Source organism: Chiloscyllium plagiosum, chromosome 39, assembly GCF_004010195.1.
Source record: "Chiloscyllium plagiosum isolate BGI_BamShark_2017 chromosome 39, ASM401019v2, whole genome shotgun sequence".
Classification (NCBI taxonomy): Eukaryota; Metazoa; Chordata; class Chondrichthyes; order Orectolobiformes; family Hemiscylliidae; genus Chiloscyllium; species Chiloscyllium plagiosum.
The window spans coordinates 11544181-11564765 of NC_057748.1; the positions used below are offsets into that span (position 1 = coordinate 11544181).

The window sequence follows — 20585 nt, forward strand, 5'->3', positions numbered from 1 at the left end:
ACTGACTGATGATTAGGAATATTTTAGCAGCGAGCATGCAATACTGGGCATTCCACATGTATCACGCGCTGTCACATCCCATCTCTTGCTCCCGTGACTTCAATGTCAAAATGGTGGCCATTCTACCCAGCGGCCTTTGCTGAGGTGAAAGTGCTCAATGTGAGCAAAGGGGAGGCTCCACCTGTTGCAACTTGGCTGCCTCCCAAAATCTGAGGATTGCACATTTTGAGAAGTTGACATTGTTGAGAGTGCTTTCAGCCAGCAGTAAGGGATTGGCTGGGCCTGTGAATTGGGAGCGGAGTGGAAATGTTCAAGGCCAAACTTTTGACCTTCAACCTCTGAAATGTGAACGTTGACCCTCTAAATGGTCCTGTACCGCTTATTAAACTACAATAGAATAGATGATCGCCTGTCTGTCTCTTTCTCTCCCTCAGACTCCTTGGCCTCTGTTTATTGACCCCTGCCATGAGAAAGGGCAGCTGCAAATCTGTTGACATAAATAACTTGATGGCTTGCCTCACTCAATAAAATTTTGCAGAGTTAGCCTGAGCTGGTGTAGGTGGCAGTTCCCATTAACACTAACTGTACCACTCTGCCTTCGTCACTGCACACATCAGTGGCCATGTCATCAACCTCAGAGGAAACAAGAAATGGAAATAACTCAGTAAAATTGCCCAGTTCTCAATTTCTCTCTTCTCCTTTAAGATGGTCCTTAAAGCAGAATTTGACATTGAGGCACATATAGTGGGTAGATGATCATTTGTCCAGAATATTGGAATTTAATAACCACAGAGACATAATCTAGATCTAGGAGAAAATGAGGACTGCAGATGCTGGAGATCAGAGTTGAAGAGTGTAGTGCTGGAAAAGCATAGCTGATCAGGCAGCTTTTGAGGAGCAGGAGAATCGACGTTTCGGGCATAAGCCCTTCTGCAACAGGTAGAGCTGCCCCATTGACCTCATTGAGCACTTTCACCTCATCAACGGCTGCTGGGTAGAATGGTCACCATTTGGACATTGAAGTGACATCACCTATGCACAGGAATAAGAGGTGGGATGTGACAGTGCCAGAGTCTGCAGAATGCATCTCATTCCGAGTATGATACTCAATTCTGATCGCCATGCATCACAAAGAATGCTAGAGGGGCTACAGAGAGAGGAACTGATAGTGAAAGGATAAAGGTTGGACTTTGGGGGAAGAAATTCTACCATCCAGAAGTTAGGGGAAGGGATTGCACAAGTCGTTTTGGGATGAGGTGGCCATGGATGGAAATTCTACTATTTTAGTTTGGTCTGTCCTCTCTGACTGGCTTGGTTTGTCCCAGTCCCCTTAGGACTGGTTTGGTTCATAATCCTTGACAATTCAAATTTATTGGTAATCCAGATATGGTCATTGTAACTTAATTCCAGAGCTTTAGAGTCAAATACTTTATTACGCTCCTGGTTAGTCTTATATCGGTACAGCTGAGATCTGGGTCTTGGATAGATTCGCTGTTCCAATCCATCTTCGTCTAGACTACTGTTACAAGTCAGGACGAATGCCCAACGTGAATTGTTCTGCAGGTAAGAGGCTCAGTCTTGATGAACAGTCAATAAGTTTATTATGTATGTGTTAGTAACAATACGTTTAAGGCGCATAATTGTCTCTCAGGGTTAATTGACGAGTAAGTACTGTTTCCCACACTACCTACATGCTATTAATGTTACCAGGTCTCTCATTGGAGAGGAATGACTGATGGTGCTTTAAGCTGAGGGTTACCATGCCTCAGTTGAGGGGAGATGTTGAGAAGGAGAGTCCTTCTTGGTAACCTCTGCTGGTGCAGGAATTGAACTCACATTGTTGGCGTTATGCTGTTTTATAAACCAGCCATCCAGCCAACCAAGCTAACCCAATCCTAAAAGCAATTTTTGAAGAATTGATCGGACATTTGCAGAAAGCCTCAGCTCCTCCCAGAGAACAGGCCTTTCTAGATTCTTGCTAACCAGCCTGTACAGTGATGTTATGACATACCTCTGGAGTAGGTGGGACTACAGAGAGCTGTGAACATAGCCCTGTCCATCACACAAACCAACCCTCCATCCATTGACTCCATCTATACTTCCTGCTGCCTCAGGTAGGCAGCCAACATTATTAAAGACCCGTCCCACCCGGATTATTATAATCTCTTCCAATCCCTTCTGTTGGCAGAAGATACAAAAGCTTAAACCCATGTACCAACAGGTTCAGGAACAGCTGCTTCCTCGCAGTATCAGATTTCTGATTGGAGCGCTCAAATTTTAAATTTAATGTTGATCTCGCTCTCTGTGTACCTTCTCTGCAGCCATGACATTGTATGCCTTGCTCTGCTCTATTACCCTAATGCACTTTGTATATTATGATTTACCTGTACTGCATGCAAAACAGAACTTTTCACTGTATCTGGGGACATGTGACAATAATAAATCAAATCAAATCACATCAGCCTCGAACTCAGACCGCCTGGCCAAGAGGTAGGAATACTACCACTGCACAATAAGAGAACGTGTGTTATGCCTTGATGTGCCGAACTTATGATGTCACTTAACCCTTCAATGTCCTAACTGTCTTATACAGCACTTAGAACTCCATCTCTCCAAGTCCTCCCTTGGTCTCCAATTGATCCTATTTTGCCTGTGATATACACAATCCATCAATTCCATTAGCTCCTCACTCAACACAATAGACTATATTAAAGCTTAACTGTGCGAATACTGCAGATGGCAGAAAATTCAAAGGGAGACAGAGAATTCTAGAAACACACAGTTCTTTGTGGAGAGTGAAACAGAGCAGTATATCATGTTAGAACAATGCAATTGGCTTTGATAAATGAGGTTCAGTCTACTTTGATGTAAACTGGAAAATTGAAACGAGAGGATGGGAATGGAAATGAGTCAGCTTCTGGAATGTTTGAACTCATATTTCAAGCAGAGACAGACACATTAAACACATCGCTGGTTGCAACAATGGGGGAATGTGAATGAGAGCCCAGTGAAATACTTTATTCCTTTATGCTTTCCTCATCATTTGAACTATCGATGTTGAAATGAAAGGCCAACTCAGGTGACAATATGAGCCTAAGACCTGACTGATCTATAAATCTTAACTAACCTAGAGAAGGAATTGTAGCCTCAAAACCCGGTCTGAGCTGGTAATCCATTCATGTAATCACTGAGCTATCAGGTAGATGAACCATAATGTTCCCAATTGGAGGAATGCATAGTTAAATGTTTTAGAACTATTGCTCATAAAGTAAAACAATAAAGCCTTGCATTTATATAGCGTCCGAGAAACATGGCTTCGGATCCCACAAAGACAGATGGTGAAATTTCAACCCAATAAAATTGGAATTTTAAAAAAAAGGTTTGCTCCAGAGGTGTCAATGTTACCATTGTCAATTGTTGCACGATCTATCTGGTTCCCTCATGCCTGTTTAGTGAAGCAAATTGGCTGTCCTTATCCCAGTCTGGCCTACATATGACTCCAGACCCACTGTAATCTTCATCATCTTCATCACTGGCAGTCCCTCACAGATGGGGATGATTCTCTTCCGCTCTCAAGGTGAGTCTGTAGATGGCTGTACAGTCCAATGGAGCTACCCCAGGCTCTGGGGGCAGAGGGTGGTCATAGAGGGGGAGGGTGGAGTGTTGGTGTGACAGCACACTCCTTACACTATTTTCCCCCCCGGCTTCTATTTTCTCCCGACAGCAAGTCTCGAGGATCTCAACGCCTTCCCGGATGCTCTTCCTCCACTTTGGACAGTCTCGACCCAGTGATTCCCAGATGTCGGTGGGAATGCTGCACTTTGCCAGTGAGGCCTTGAGGCTATCCCTGCAGCGCTTCCTGGGTCCACCTGGGACTGGGAGTAGAGCAGCTGCTTGGGGAGTCTTGTTTTGCTTGGGGACGACGTGCCCAGCCCCATCGCAGCCAATCAAAGTTGGGGGGGGGGGGTCAGTGCCTCGATACTAGGAATGTTGGCCTGGTCAAGGACACAGGTGTTGGTGTGTCTGTCTTCCCAGTGGATTCTCCAGCGCCTCCACTGCAATCCTAACTGCCCTCTGGAATGAGCCAATCAGCTGAAGGGCAGTTAGGGATGGACAACAAATGTTAACCTTGCCCACATAAGAATGAAAAACAAATACAAACGCTGGGAAAATGTACACAAAATGTGTAATGTTAAGAGAAAACTGAGGTCTATAATAGACACTGATTTACATAGGAATGGGCCTATCCCCAATATAGTCATGTAACATATCTGAAACTTTCAAGGGAAGGTCTTTTCCCTTGGGTTGGTGGAGTCCCGAACTAGAGGGCATAGGTTTAGGGTGAGAGGGGGAAAGATATAATCTTTTCACGCAGAGGGTGGTGCGGTATGGAATGAGCTGCCAGAGGAAGTGGTGGAGACTGGTACAATTACAACATTTAAAAGGCATCTGGATGAGTATATGAATAGGAAGGGTTTGGAGGGATATAGAGAATGTGAGGACTGAAGAAGCTGGAGATCAGAGTCAAGAGTGTGGTGCTGGAAAAACACAGCAGATCAGGCAACATCCGAGGAGCAGGAGAATCAACATTTTGGGAATAAGCCCTTCATCAGGAATGAGGCTTGTGGACTGGGGTGGGGGCTGAGAGATTAATGGGATGGGGGCGGGGCTGGGGGAAAGATAGCTGGGAATGCGATAGGTAGATGAAGGTGGGGGTGAAGGTGATAGGTCGGAGAGGAGGGTGGAGCGAATAGATGGGAAAGGTGATGGATAGGTCAGGAGGGTGGTGCTGAGTTGAAGGCTTGGGACTGGGGTAATGGGGTGGGGGGAGGGGAAATTAGGAAACGTGAAATCCACATTGATCCCATGTGGTTGGAGGGTCCCGAGGTGGAAGATGAGACGTCCTTCCTCCAGGCATCAGGTGATTAGCATTTGTCGATGGAAGAGACACAGGACCTGCATGTCCTTGGCTGAGTAGGAAGGGGAAGTTGAAGTGCTCAGGATGGTGGAGTTGGTTGGTGCGGGTGTCCCAGAGATGTTCTCTGAAACAATCCACAATTTGGCGTCCTGTCTTCCCGATGTGGAGGAGACCACATCGGATACAGTAGATGACATTTGTGGCAGTACAAATGGAGGGGTATGGAGGGACATAGGTCAGGTGCTGGCAAATGGGAGTAGATTAATTTAGGATATCTGGTTGGCATGGACGAGTTGGACCAAAGGGTCTGTTTCCATGCTGTACATCCCTACGACTCTATGACTCTATGACACTGGCAAGGAGTGAATTTGTAGCTCGTGTCAAATTGCCCTCCAGCGGAGTGTCCTCCCCTCTCAGCTGGGAGCTTTTAAAAGTCAAGAAAGTGTAGAGGCTGTGTATGCCAGACTGGGTAAGATTGGCAGATTTCCTTCCTTAAAGAGCAGTGGTGACCCAATGGGCTTTTTTATGACAATCAATAACTCAGGGGCTCCTAAACTAAGACAAGTTTAATTGAACTTAAATTCCACCAATCATTCTAGTGGGATTTGAACCCTCACATGAGTATTAATCTGGGCATCGAGATGACTAGACCAATGGCTTGATGTTTTCCTGTGCTATTGGAGCCCCCTTAGCAGTCTAGGAGGAAATGGATCACAGACTAGTCCTGTTGAGGAATCGGCATTTGAGACAGTTTGAAGCTTCATGTTTTAAACAATGTTGAGAGGAAGTTGCTCAGGCCAGAGTGAGAGAGACATCACCTGAGTGAGATGGAGACAGAGTGGTAATCAAAGAATTTGCATCAATATGGGGTAAATATTTTGCAAGTTTAATTAAACAGTCAAATCAAACATCGAACCAATAACCTTTAAGGTTGTTTTTTTTTTATTTGTTCACAGGATAAGGGAAACACAGCATTTATTGCCCATCCCTAATTGCCCAGAGGGCAGTTAAGAGCCAACCACATTGCTGTGGGTCTGGAGTCACATTGTAGGCCAGACCAGGCTACAATGGCAGATTTCCTTCCCAAAAGGGCAGTTGGGTTTTCCCAACAATCAATTCATTATTACTCTCTTATCCCAAATATTTATTGAGCTCAAAATCCACCATCTGCCATGGCAGATTTCAAACCCAACTCCTCCAAATATTACCCAGCTCTCAGGATTAACAGTCCAACGAAAATACCACTAGGCCATCACCTCATTCAATAAGCTGCTGGCTGATGGCAATAATTATCAATCAAACAGCTGAAATTCCTTGACTGAATTAAGTATTGATGGCTGTAGTGAATATCTGGGAATTTGAGTCCAAGTGGGAATTGGGCAGAGGAGAAGGAGACGCTTTATTTAATGTTTGCTGCAAGAAATGACATCTCCAGCATTAGAGGTGAGAGGGAGTGAAGAAACCCTACCAACAATGGGGTCAATGGTGATGGAACATCACAGGTGCAGAGGGAATAGCTGACCGGTGAGTCGGATTGGTCAGTATCTCCAACGTTGTAAGTGATAGCTGTGTATTTAACTAGCGTTTAACTCTCCAATCTTATTCACTCTGTTTGCTTTCAGAAATAGCTTATTAAGTTTTCACAGTGAGTTCATACGTCTTCTGAGCATGTAGAACATTGTTGTGGGATGGGAGGTCACAAGGGCCAAGTGGAGTGTATTCACCGTGGGGACGTGCATAATCGTGGACACATCATGTGCCCCAGACAAATATATCGGAGTTCTGAGGAAGGTCAGTGGACCCGAAACGTTAACTCTGACTTCTCTCCGCAGATGCTGCCAGACCTGCTGAGCTTTTCCAGCAATTTCTGTTTCTGCAGGTAGGGTCACACAATCCTGAGCTTCAGGGATGCAGAGCCTGTGGAGTATATGCAGCCACTGTTGTGTATGTGCAGGGCAGAAGACTATGTGTATGGCACCTATAGGGTGGTGGTCACATTGCAGATTAGAAGCATACATCCAAAGAGGGAAAGAATCTAGTAATGGGTGGCACGGTGGCAGAGTGGTTAGCACTGCTGCCTCACAGCGCCAGAGACCCGGGTTCAATTCCCGCCTCAGGCGACTGACTGTGCGGAGTTTGCACATTCTCCCCGTGTCTGCGTGGGTTTCCTCCGGGTGCTCCGGTTTCCTCCCACAGTCCAAAGATGTGCAGGGTCAGGTGAATTGGCCATGCTAAATTGCCCATAGTGTTAGGTAAGGGGTAAATGTAGGGGTATGGGTGGGTTTCGCTTCGGCGGGTCGGTGTGGACTTGTTGGGCCGAAGGGCCTGTTTCCACACTGTAATCTAATCTAATCTAATCTAAAGTCAGGCAAGATCTGAAACACATGCTGCCTGAGCCAGTTAAACTGAGAATTTTGCAAAAGGGTTAGATAACTACCTGACGTCTAACGTTGCAGCACTATGAGAAAGAGTGGGACTAGTCATGTTGCTCTTATACAGAGCCAGCAATGATATTAAGGGCTGACTGGCCTCTTTCTGAGCTCTAACCATTATACAATCGCACAAGAAGACATTAATTAACAACTTAACTGTTTCAAGGTGGAAAATGGATCTGAAGAAATGTTACTCCCAGTATAGTTTGCATCTGGTGAATAAAATTTGGCAGCTTTTGTGATTGGTCTGGACAGTGACTGATGGGTGAATGGCCCCCTATGCCCACCTTGTGCATTTATTTAATCTGTAGGGTGATCCGAGCTCCAATAATACCACCTTTGGTTTTTACCTCATGTCGCAGGCTATATAGAACCATGTAGACCCTCCACCCCAGACAGCTAAAAGAGAACCCGGGATTTGGCATTTAACAGCTTGTTTTGAGCCACTACAGGAGAGTCAGAGAGGTCACGTCTGTGAAATGTGGGGAGTGTTTGGAATTTGTATGTTGCAATTCTAGTTCAAGATGTCAGTACGTGGATAATCATGGCCAAGGAGTCACATTACATGTTAAGACAACGATGCCTCAAATGACAAATTTCCCAAGGGATATCAAGGAATCCAGAGAAACTGTGTTTGCCCACGTTGACAGTGGGAGCTCCTCCTTAAAGGTCTCCGTTCTCCTGAATTTCCATCTCTCCACCTGGCTGTTGCTCTTTCAGACAGCCCTCAAAACGTGCCTCTTTGAACAAGTCGTTGATCATCCATGGAACAAGATGATTAGAGAGTCCATAGTGTTATACAGCATGGAAACAGACCCTTCGATCCAACGTGTTCATGCCGACCCCAGATATCCAAAATTAATCTTGCCCCATTTGCCAGCATTTGGCCCATATCCCTCTAAACCCTTCAGATATGGGTGGCACAGTGGCACAGTGATTAGCACTGCTGCCTCACAGCGCCAGAGACCCGGGTTCAATTCCCGCCTTAGGCGACTGACTGTGTGGAGTTTGCACATTCTCCCAGTGTCTGTGCGGGTTTCCTCCGGGTGCTCCAGTTTCCTCCCACAGTCCAAAGATGTGCAGGTCAGGTGAATTGGCCATGCTAAATTGCCCGTAGTGTTAGGTAAGGGGTAAAAATGTAGGGGTATGGGTGAGTTGCGCTTCGGCTGGGCGGTGTGGACTTGTTGGGCAGAAGGGCCTGTTTCCACACTGTAATTAATCTAATACCTTTCAAATGTTGTAATTGTACCAGCCTCCACCACATCCCTGGGCAGCTCGTTCCATACACGTGCCACCCTCCGCATGAAAAGGTGGCCCCATAGATCTCTTTTAAATCTTTTCCATCTCATCATAAATCTATGCCCTCTAGTTGTGGACTCCCCTACCCTGGGCAAAAGATCTTGACTGTCCACCACCTCCATGCTCCTCATGATTTTATAAACTTCTATACGGTTGTTTCTCAGCCTCCAATGCTCCAGAGAAAACAGCCCCCAGCCTATTCAGCCTCTCCCTATAGCTCAAACCCTCCAACTGCGGCAACATCCTTGTAAACCTTTCATGCACCCTTTCAAGTTTAACAAAGGACATGGAAGACATAGAATGGTGACATCTTGAAAAATGTCTGTATTAAAGAGGAGGTGGTGTTGGAGGTCTTAAAATGTGTAAAGGTGGATAAATCCCCAGCACCTGATCAGGTGTACCCTCAAACTCTGTGGGAAGCTAGGGAAGTGATTGCTGGGCCCCTTGCTGAGATATTTGTACCATCAATAGTCACAGGTGAGGTGCCGGAAGACTGGAGGTTGGCAAACGTGGTGCCACTATTTAAGAAAGGTGGTAAAGACAAGCCAGGGAACTATAGACTGATGAGCCTGACGTCGGTGGTGGGCAGATTGTTGGAGGAAATCCTGAGGGACAGGATGTACATGTATTTGGGAAGGCAAGGACTGATTCGGGATAGTCAACATGGCTTTGTGCATGGTAAATCATGTCTCACAAAACTGGTTGAGTTTTTTGAAGAAGTAACAAAGAGGATTGATGAGGGCAGAGCGGTGGATGTGATCTATATGGATTTCAGTAAGGCATTCAACAAGGTTTCTCATGGTAGACTGGTGAGGAAGGTTAGATCCTGTGGAAGGCAGGGAGAACTAGCCATTTGGATATAGAACTGGTACAAAGGTAGAAGACAGAGGGTGGGATGGAGGGTTGCTTTTCAGACTGGAGGCCTGTGTCCAGTGGTGTGCCACAAGGACTGGTGCTGGGTCCACTGCTTTTTGTCATTTATATAAATGTTTTGGATGTGAACATAGAAAGTATAGTTAATAAGCTACGTTAGTTAGTAAGCTCCCCTGTATCCCATTCCTCCTGACCTTCTGAATGAGCCTACCATGGGAACCTTATCAAATGCCTTGCTGAAGTCCATATACACCACATCCACAGCTCGACCCTCATCAACTTTTCTAGTCACATCCTCAAAGAACTCAGTAAGGTTTGTGAGGCATGACCAGCCCCTCACAAAGCCGTGTTTTGGCTTTCATTAACAGGGGGATTGAGTTTAAGAGTCGTGAGATCTTGTTGCAGCTCTATAAAACTTTGGTTAGACCGCACTTGGAATACTGCGTCCAGTTCTGGTCGCCCTATTATAGGAAAGATGTGGATGCTTTGGAGAGGGTTCAGAGGAGGTTTACCAGGATGCTGCCTGGACTGAGAGCTTATCTTATGAAGATCTGAGCTCGGACTTTTTTCATTGGAGAAAAGGAGGAGGAGAGGGGACCTAATTGAGGTATACAAGATAATGAGAGGCATAGATAGAGTTGATAGCCAGAGACTATTTCCCAGGGCAGAAATGACTAACACGAGGGGTCACAGTTTTAAGCTGGTTGGAGGAAGGTATAGAGGGGATGTCAGAGGAGGGTTCTTTACACAGAGAGTTGTGAGAGCATGGAATGTGTTGCCAGCAGCAGTTGTGGAAACAAGGTCATTGGGGACATTTAAGAGATTACTGGACATGCATATGGTCACAGAAATTTGAGGGTGCATACATGAGGATCAATGGTCAGCATAACATCGTGGGCTGAAGGGCCTGTTCTGTGCTGTACTGTTCTAACATACAGGTTTACATAGTCATCTGAATCCCTGAGATTGTGTTACAGGCTGTTATTGACCCCAGTTTAGCTGTAATTTTACATAGGGTAGATAAATTCTTACAATTGAGTCATCTAAACATGAAACATTAGCTTGCTCTCTCTCCACGGATGCTGCCTCACCCACTGTGATTTAGAGCATGTGTTGTTGTCAGTACAGATTCCAGTAATCTGCTCTTACAAGGGACAAATTATTTCATTGGTAAAGGGATTGAGTTTCGGAACCATGAGCCCACGCTGCAGCTGTACAAAACTCTGGTGCAGCTGCATTTCGATTCTGGTCACCGTATTCTAGGAAGGATGGGAAAGCTTTGGAATGAGTTCAGAGGAGATTTACTAGAATGTTGCCTGGTATGGAGAGAAGGTCATATGAGGAAAGGCTGAGGGACTTGAGGCTGTTTTTGTTAGAGAGAACAAGTTTGAGGGGAGAGTTAATTGCGACATATAAGATAATCAGAGGAATAGATAGGGTGGGCAGTGCGAACCTTTTTCCTCGGATGGTGATGGCTAGCACGAGGAGACACAGCTATAAATCGAGGGGTGATAGAGTTAGGACAGATGTCAGAGATAGGTTGTTTATTCAGAGAGTAGTAGGGGCTTGGAATGCACTGCCTGCAACAGTAGTAGATTAGCCAACTTTAAGGGCATTTAATTGATCATTGGATAAACATATGGATGATAATGGAATAGTGTAGGTTAGATGGGCTTCAGATTGGTTCCATAGGTCGTCACATCATCGAGGGCCAAAGGGCCTGTTCTGCATTGTAATGTTCTGTGTTCTATAAAGGCAATTAGGGCTGGGCAACAAATGCCAGTCCACCACATATTAAAGAACAAAAGGGAAGGACCATTGAGACACAATGAGAAATAAAGGGGCTGAGGGGAAAGCAGGGGAGTGAGAGCAAAGAGCTAACACTGTTATGATGGGATGATTGGTCTCCCTCTGTGCAGCGTATAAAGTGTAAAGCAAGATAAACCAAAAAGATTAAAAGCAAACCTGAGATACATTGGAGAGAGCTGCAGGACGTAACACTGTTGAGTATTTCCTAACAGAGTTTCATTCGATGAAAATCAAGCTGGTACAGGTTTACATAGTCATCTGAATCCCTGAGATTGTGTTACAGGCTGTTATTGACCCCAGTCTAGCTGTAATTTTACATAGGGTAGATAAAGAGAAACTATTTTCTGCTGGTTGGGGAATCTAGAACCAAGGGACATAGTCTGAGCATTAGGGCCAGCCCAGTCAGGAGAAATCGTAGGAAGCACTTAGAGTTTTGGAGTCATCCAGCACAGAAACAGACCCTTCGGTCCAACTAATCCCTGCTGACCATAATCCCAAACTAAACTAGTCCCACTTGCTTGGCCCATAGCCCTCCAAACATTTCTCATTCATGTACTTATCCAAATGCCTCGAAACATTGGAACTTCGACACACAAAAGGTGGTCAATGTTTACAGCTCTCTTCCACAATTAACAGCTGATATTGGATCAGTTGTTAATTTTTAGTCTGTGACAGATATACCTTTGATAAGCAAAGATATTAAGGGATATGGGTCTGTTTCTGTACTGTGTCTCTCGATGTGGGCTAAAGAAGGTGGGGGGAGGCAACATTGGGGTTATCGCTGGACTGTTAATCCAGAGACCCCAGGCAATGTTCTGGGGAGGTGGGTTTGAACCTCATCCGTGGCAGATGGTAGCATTTTGAATTCAATAAAAATATCTGGAATTACGAATCTGATGATGGCAATAAATCCACTGTCGGGAAAAGTCCATCTGGTTCACTCAAGCCCTTTACCTGAGATCCTTACCTGGTCTGGCCTACATGTGACTCCAGACCTACAGCATCATGGTTGACTCTTAACTGCCCTCTGGGAAATTAGGGATGAGAAAGAAATTCTGGCTCAGTCAGTAATGGCCTGATCCTGTGAATGAATTTTTTAAAATGGCAGGTATATGAGTTAGACTGCAGATCGCCCATCATCTTGTTGAATGGTTGAGCAGCTGAATGGCCTATTCCTATTTGTATCTTCATTTGTTCTTCCTATAATAGGTAGATTATGAGTGGTGTGGTGGCTCAGTGGTTAGCCTCATAGCATCAGGGTCCCAGGTTCAATTCCATCCTCAGGCAAATGTCGGGGGTGAAGTTTGCACATTACTCCCCGTGTCTGCATGGGTTTCATCCTGCAGTGTAGGCCAGGTAAATTGCCCCATAGTGTCCAGGGATGTGTAGGTTAGGTGCATTAGTCAGGCGTAAATGTAGAGTAATAGGGTAGGGGAATGGGTCACTCTCCGGAGGGTTGGTGTGGACCTGTTGGGCCGAATGGCATATTTCCACACTGTAGGGGTTCTTGAAAAAAATGTACTGTTCCTCTAAACTCTGTGAAACAAGTTGCCTTTTCAATTAAAATACCTCGTTGGGATATTCCAAGCAGCAGTTGTTGGACATGAAGGGTAGGTAGATTATGATAGAACATTGAGCTCCAAGACAACAGAGCTAGTGAACAAACATTAGACAGGAGTGGTGTCAGGCAGGGTCAATGGATTGGGATAGGCTTTGATGGATCAGAGACAATAAAGTTTTGGAAGCTGTGTTAGAGCCAGGGTCCTAGTGGATCATGGCTCGGGAGAACAGGTCAGATGAAAGAAATAGGAGCAGAAACGGGCCTTTCGGCCCCTCCAGCCTGTTCCATCATTTTATAAGATCACGGTTTATACTAGAAAACAAAGCACAGAGAGTGAGTACTGGAGGAACTCAGCAAGTCTGGCAGCATCTGCACAGAGAGGAACATCTCCAGTCTGGAATGACTCTTGTTCAGGAGGTGAAGGAAGGGCGAAGAGAACAAGACGGTGTAGCGGCCCAGAGTAAAAGGCAACGGGCGGTTCATATTGATCACAGAGAAATAGAGATGTCAAGTGGATGTAGGTTAAGCTGAGAAAGGGAAAGAATCAGTTTTCTCGACAGAGGGCAAAGCAAACAAGATCAAAACATAACAAGTCTCTGGGCTTGGTGTGAAAGTGTAAGTGAAATGAGCAACAGACACCATGAGGTCAGGCTGTGAAACTGTGGAATTAAACTGAGCCAGAGATTCATAGAGATGTACAGGATGGAAACAGGCTCCTCAGTCCAACTCGTCCATGCCAATCAGATATCCTAAATTATCCTAGTCTCATTTGCCTATGTCCCTCTAAACCCTTCCTATTCATGTACCCATCCAGATGCCTTTTAAATATTGCAATTGTACCAGCCTCCACCACTTCCTCTGGCAGCTCATTCCATACACGCACCATCCTCTGCTTGAAAAAGCTGCCCCTTAGGTCCTTTCTAAATCTTACTCCTCTCACCTTAAACCTATGCCCTCTATTTTTTGACTCCCCTACCCTGGGGAAAAGACCATGCTGTTCACCCTATTCATGCTCCTCATGATTTTATAAACCTCTATATGGTCATCCCTCAGCCTCTGACGCCCCAGGGAAAACAGCCTCAGCCTATTCAGCCTCTCCCAATAGCTCAAACCCTTTAACCCTGGCAACACACTTGTAAATCGTTTCTAGACCCTTTCAAGTTTGACAACATCCTTCCCATAGCAGTTAACATTTCAGGTCCAGAGACCCTTCCTCAGAACTCAGTTCTGAGGAAGTGTCACCAGACCCAAAACATCAATTCTGATTTCTCTTCCCAGATGCTGCCAGACCTGGGGTCCAAGTCGATGTGTTTGTTGATAGAGTTCCGGTTGGAATGCCATGCTTCTCGGTGGATGGCAGCTTGGTGGATCAGGAGATCAATGGTCTTTAAGACTGTTTTATGGGATGTGCTGCAAAGGCCAGTATTTGTTGCCCACCCCTAATTGCCTTTCAACTGAGTGACTTACTGAGCCATTCCAGAACGGCCAGATTCTACTCCTATATCTGATGGTCTTATGCTCTTATCTTCCCACCTATCTTTGTATCATCCCCCTCACTCGAGTCAGGTCTACATAGGGGCCTATGATTACACTTCTCCCAGGCCCCGATATTTCAAGATGGCGACGGTGGAGTAGCAGTGTTTGGGTTACTAAGCCTGTACCCACAATGCCCTGAGGGAGGGAATTCAACAATTTTGACCCAACGATCGTGAAGGAACAGCGATACGTTTCCAAGGCAGGATGGTGAGCGGCTTCGAGGGGAGCTTTCAGGTTGTGGCATTCCCATGTAACTGCTGCCCTCGTCCTTCTAGATGGAAATGGTCACTGGTTCGGAATGTGGCGTTGAAAGAGTTTTGGTGATTTGTTGCAGCGCATCTTGTAGAAGGTACACACTGCTGCTACTGAAAGTCGATGGTGAAGGGAGAGGGGTGTTTAAGGTGGCACCGATCAAGCCGATAGTTTCTTGATTGTTGTTAAAACAAACTCAGCCCAGCAGAGAGCTTAAAATGAAAACAATGCAACTGATCTGTAGTGTGCCACCCTACAGCTTGGATGCCTGTTAACCAACCCTGAAGACATTAGATCTTTCTTGCTCTGTAATAGGAGGTATGATGTAAGTTTGGTGGTCCCTGTTGGCAGGTTACCCTCAGAGGAACCATCTCACGCAATCATGGGCTTATTGGGAAAAAAGCAGTGCATTGGGACTAATTGATATGCTCATGCTGAGAACCAGTGTAGATATGGGATTACCTGCAATGCAGAAGCTAAGTTGGGCAAGGCAAGCTTAATGGGCTGAATGGCCTACTCCTCTTCCTATTTCTTATGTTTTTGTTTTCGGATCTATTCTTTTGTGATGCTGTTATTGATGTTACTTCTGGCTCTGATTGGAAATAGCTCAGTGATTACTGTCCCCCATCTTTCCAATCAAAATGTGGTTTCTTTCAAATTTCTACCTTTGCATTCCTCCTGCTCTTTGTCTTCACCATTTCTGCCAATTCACATCAAGTCCACGAACGTCCTAAACTGGATTTCATCATTAACCATTACTGACCTCCCTCTCCTTAACACAATTATATTCTACACCATTCTGGTTTTGGCATTATTCCAGATTTTCAGAACGTGGAATTTCGACAGGAGGCGGTTCGGCCCATCAAGTTCATGCTGGCTCTCAGAATGAGCACCTCAATTAGTCCCATCGCTCCTCTTTTTCCCAATAACCCTGTAATTTGTTTTGATTCACTAATCATTCACTCATGATTGTATTTATCCCCTCCCACCATTCTCTCTGGCAGTCTTTTGCACATCCTAACCACTGCCTAGGTACACGTTTTCTCCTCATATTAGTTCTTAACATTCATCATCATTGCTGTTGCTGTTGATCCTTGCAATTTTGCAAAAGAAATCAAGAGCCAATTTTGAGTGCAGTGTGAGTTCCTTGATTAGGGCCATTAATCTGATCTAATCAGGGAGTTTGGGCTGACAGATAAAAAGGGTGAGTGTAGGGGATGAAGCAATGCTGTAGTTAAGGACTGTTCACGTGTAAATAAAGGGACACTACGTGACAGGACACTGGTCTCTGTGGAGTTATTTCATCAAAGAGGCCAAGAGTGATGTTTGTGGATCATTACAATTGGAGACTGAGTATTTTATCAGCCTAACTCCTGGGTTTCAGGAAGCAGGAAATATCTCAAAGTCTGGTCCTCACGTAGCGTCATCAGCATGGAAACAGACCCTTTGGTCCGACCAGTCCATGCCAGATATAACCCCAAACTAAACTAGTCCCTCCTGCTCACCCCTGGCCCAAATCCCTCCAAATGTTTCTGATTTATATAATTCTCCAAATGTCTTTTAAACATTGTAACTGCACCCACATCAATCACTTCCTCAAGAAATTCATTCCACGCGCGAACCACCCTCTATGTAAAATATTTGCTCCTCATATCTTTTTTAAATCTCTCTCCTCTCACCTTAAAAAATTTGCCCCCCTAGTCTTGACTACCCCCATCCTAAAGAAAACTCTATATATACCCTTCGGTGATTTTATAATCTTCCATAAGGTCGCCTCTCAACCTCCTACGCTCCAGTGAAAAAAGTCCCAGATGATCCAGCCTTTGTTTATAGCTCAAACCTTTGATTCCCAGCAACATCCTGGTAAATCTCTTTTAAATCCTCTCCAGCTTGATGATATTCTTCCTATAACTGGGCATCTGAGTTAAAACCTCCTCATGTGAGTAGCAGCAGTAAGGTTTGTGTTCCTCCTGAGCTATTATTACGAGTTTGTTAATACTGAGTGATTTGTGATGCCTCTCTTTGGAAGGTACTTATGGGTCAGCCACTTTAGTATGGAGCCTGCAGTCTAACCATTCCTATTCTGCTGGCTCTGAATTGATTTGATGAACCGCTGACTGAGCCAGCTCACAGGACCTTGGCCAGGTTATGGGAGATACCTCTCAGCCTCTGGCCCGGACTCAAGTTGTTACCCGTGTGCACTTTGTAGAAACTGAAAGACAGCATCTCCCGCACTGCAGCACTCTCTCAGTACTGCACCAAGCAGTGATGCCAAGTCCCAGAACTGGAGGGAGTGGGGGGGGGGGGGGGGGGTGGGGAGAGGGGATGGAGTGGAACCCACAAATACCTGGCCAATCAACAAGAACGGCCAACAATTAAATCAAGCTGCAGGAAGCTCACTGACATGTCGCAGCAGAGTACTGTACTGCAGTCATGTTGCACATTATAAATTATAATTGTACAGTCGATGCCAGCTCACAACGCAAACTATTTTCATCCACAAGGTGTGCCAACTGGCTAGCGCCAGTAGGATCATTTGAATTCCCACATTCTTTTTTATTGTGATTGTACAGAAAAGAATATGGACAATTTCTCTTCACAGTACCTTTAAAGGCAATATTTAAAAGCTTCTCTCTACTCACTTGAAGGCCCCTTAAAAGGAGCTATTAGTCCAATCGGCATTTAATCCACTCCTAAATTTATCATCTGCACCACGGCCAAATGAAATCTAAATTAATCTTGTGAGAATGCAGGGATCCCATATCATCTATATGATACTTGCAAAAGGGCCCACCTTCCTATCCAAATACCTGGGACTGATTAAACTTAAAGAAAGCATTTGCTACAATTTAGACAATTGCCTCACCAATTCTATTGCAGCGGAGATAGATATCAGGAGAAGTCACATGGGCAGCTAAGCTGTGGGTCCAAACCTGGGGGAGAGGGATTGCGTGTAAAGGCACCATTGTGGGAGAGTTGGGATTTGAGGGTTGGCACTCTGCAGCTCACTTATTTGGAGTCAATGCAGGGGTGTCATAGCAGGAGAGAACTGCTTCTTTTCCACAGTTACATAGCTTCACACTGAGTTTTTCAGGCAACCAGCTTGAGATATTAATAGTGCAAGTTTGATTAGGCAAAGTAAATGTGATACTGTCTCATTTCTGACTATCTGATCCTTCAGGAGCTGAAAAGAGATAACTTCCTAAAATAGAGCGGGAGCCGAGTACATAAGGGTTGGGGCTGCTTTCCCCAGTTACCCATTGCTTGTTCCTCAGCCACCTCCTAATTCCTGCAGTCCTTCCGCCAACGCGTGTCCAACACTTTAAGGTAAGTCCCTCACTTGGAACTTTGCTCAGGGAATGCGGAGGAGAAAAGGAGAGGACGGATGCAGCGAAGCCTTTTCAGAGGGATTTGCTCTGAATGCTTAAAGTGCAGAGGGGAAAGGAGCAGGAGGAAAGAGAAACCACTTGAATAAGATCTTTAAGAAAAGGATTTAAAAGAGAAACAGAATGCGTCAAAGGGGAGAAAAGCAGTGGGAATGGGAGTGCAATGATGGAGAGAACAGCAAACGAGAGGGAAGGATACAATTAGGAGGAGTAAGTGTGATACAAAACATCAAATTGAAGTGAGAATTTTCGTAATAAAAATATTATTTGAAAAGCAATTTAACAGAATAAAATGAAATAGATAAACACCAAAAGAGCTGTGGATACTGTAAATCAGAAGCAAACGTAGAGATTGCTGGAAAAGCTCAGCAGGTCTGGCAGCATCTGTGGAGAGAAATCAGAGTTAATGTTTCAGGTCGAGTGATCCTTCCTCAGAAAATAAAATCGATTCCAAAGTTATTTGGCTTTTAATGATAGGTGGAGAGATGTTCTTTGAAGTTATGGATAGTCCATCAGAAATTTAAAATATTGATAATGATGCCTGAACACGTCAACACTGGAGTTTTGTTTTAGTTTTGCACGTTACTGAATGAGAATCTAATTCCCTAAGCTCTGCAGCTGAAGAATTATATTTGGTAGTTGGGGATTCCAAAACAATTCTTTATGCTGTTTGAGAATTCACATGAAACTTCAAATAAGGGCTGAACAGGCTTTTTTGATATTGAAGTCATTTCTATTTATCAATTCAGTAATTTGTATTGTGTGTGATTGTGTGAAATGGACAATCCTGAATTGTACTGTTTTTCCCAATGTGATTTTTCCAATTCCTTCAATCAAAAGGCACTTTAGGTGTTATTCAGATGTTTTTAGTCAACTTGCTCAGCATTTACACATCTCTTGAGCAGGTGGCATTTAATTCCAGGCCTCTCGGCTCAGAGATAGGGACACTACCACTATAGAACAAGAGCCTTCTTAGTCTTGTACTATAATGGTTGTTCCTTTGATGTTGCTCTAAGTAAAACTATTGGCCAAAGTTAAAATGATCGCAATATGCTTATGCTTTCCTGGTCAAAGTATTCAGGAACGGTTAGATTTCTATGGATATGTTGTTCTGACGGGAGGAGTGAGGAAGATCGGATCCCCAAAGTCTGAGGCATGGACATCTGTGCATGATGCTCACTGATAAATCACACTGGAGCAGAGCTCAGAAACTGGGATCGGTCTGTGCAAGTAGGCACCACCGCCGTCTGAGTGAACTGGACTGCCCCAACGATGAGGATTCAAATGTTGGTCACGACGGTTGAGCTTAAAGATGTTTGGGGGCCTGCTAATATTTTGTAAATTTGGCAAACGCAACAAGGCATCTGATGGGTAAATGGCACAATGGCGAAAAGGAACAAGTTAAAAATCACACAACGCCAGGTTATAGTCCAACAGGTTGATTTTGGAAGCACTAGCTTTCAGAATTCTGCTCCTTTGTCAGGTAGCTGTGGAGCAGGACCATAAGATACAAAATTTATAGCAAATGGTGTCTGTATCTAATGGTCCTGCTCCACAGCTACCTGGTAAAGGAGCAGCGCTCCAAAAGCTAGTGTTTCCAAATCAACTTGTTGGACTATAACCTGGTGTTATGTGGTTTTTAACTTTCAACTTCCACCTTGGGACCCTCCAACAACACGGGATCAATGTGGATTTCACCAGTTTCCTCATTTCCCCTCCCCCCACCTTATCCCAGATCCAACCTTCCAGCTCAGCACCGCCCTCTTGAACTATCTACCTGTCCATCTTCCTTCCCACCTATCTGCTCCATCTTCCTCTATGACCTATCACCATTACCCCCACTTCCGCCTATCTATCGCACTCCCAGTTACCTTCGCCTCCAGCCCCACATCCCTCCCATTTATCTGTCCACCCCCTCGTTCCACAAGCCTTATTCCTGAAGAAGGGCTTTTCCCCGAAACATCGACTCTCCTGCTCCTCAGATGCTGCCTGAGCGGCTGTGCTTTTCCAGCACACTTTCGACTCTGACCTCCAGCATCTGCAGTCCTCACTTTCTCTTGGCTGATTTTTAAATTGGTCCACCCCAGTCCAACACCAGCTCCTCCACATCGTGAAAAAAAACCAAAGTGGAGAGGGGAGAGAGAGGGAGAACACACAAAGCACTCTTTCACCATTTGACTCCGTATTTTGAGGTGATTTTATTTGGCAATTGCTTTAATGCGGTCAACCATCGCCACTTTTCCTCGCGGTACTTGTTGCCCGTCCCTAGTTGCCCTGGGGAAGGTGGTGGTGAGCTGCTTTCTCGAACCGCTGTTATAGGTACACCCGTTAGCTAGAAAGGGAATTCAAAGATTTCGGTGGCAAAAGAATAACGATACAATCCCTTGTTGGACGAAGAGCAAGCCAAAAATGGAGGCTTTCTGTGTATATAACTGCACGATAACTGCTGCTTTACACAGTTTGGGCTATGTTTCTACTTTGTTGTGGCTGTGTTGCTACCATTCATTAAACATGCTTCC

The 20585-nt window shown here is 45.0% G+C and overlaps 1 protein-coding gene across 1 annotated transcript in view; it reads left to right on the top strand.

Annotated features, from left to right (window-relative positions):
• Positions 1-17899: 17899 nt before the first annotated feature.
• LOC122542240 (parvalbumin alpha-like) overlaps positions 17900-20585 on the top strand; it is a 28541-nt gene continuing 25855 nt past the window's right edge. The window contains exon 1 of the mRNA XM_043679770.1: positions 17900-18007. The gene's annotated coding sequence lies outside the window, so the exon portion shown is untranslated. The remainder of the gene's footprint in view (positions 18008-20585) is intronic.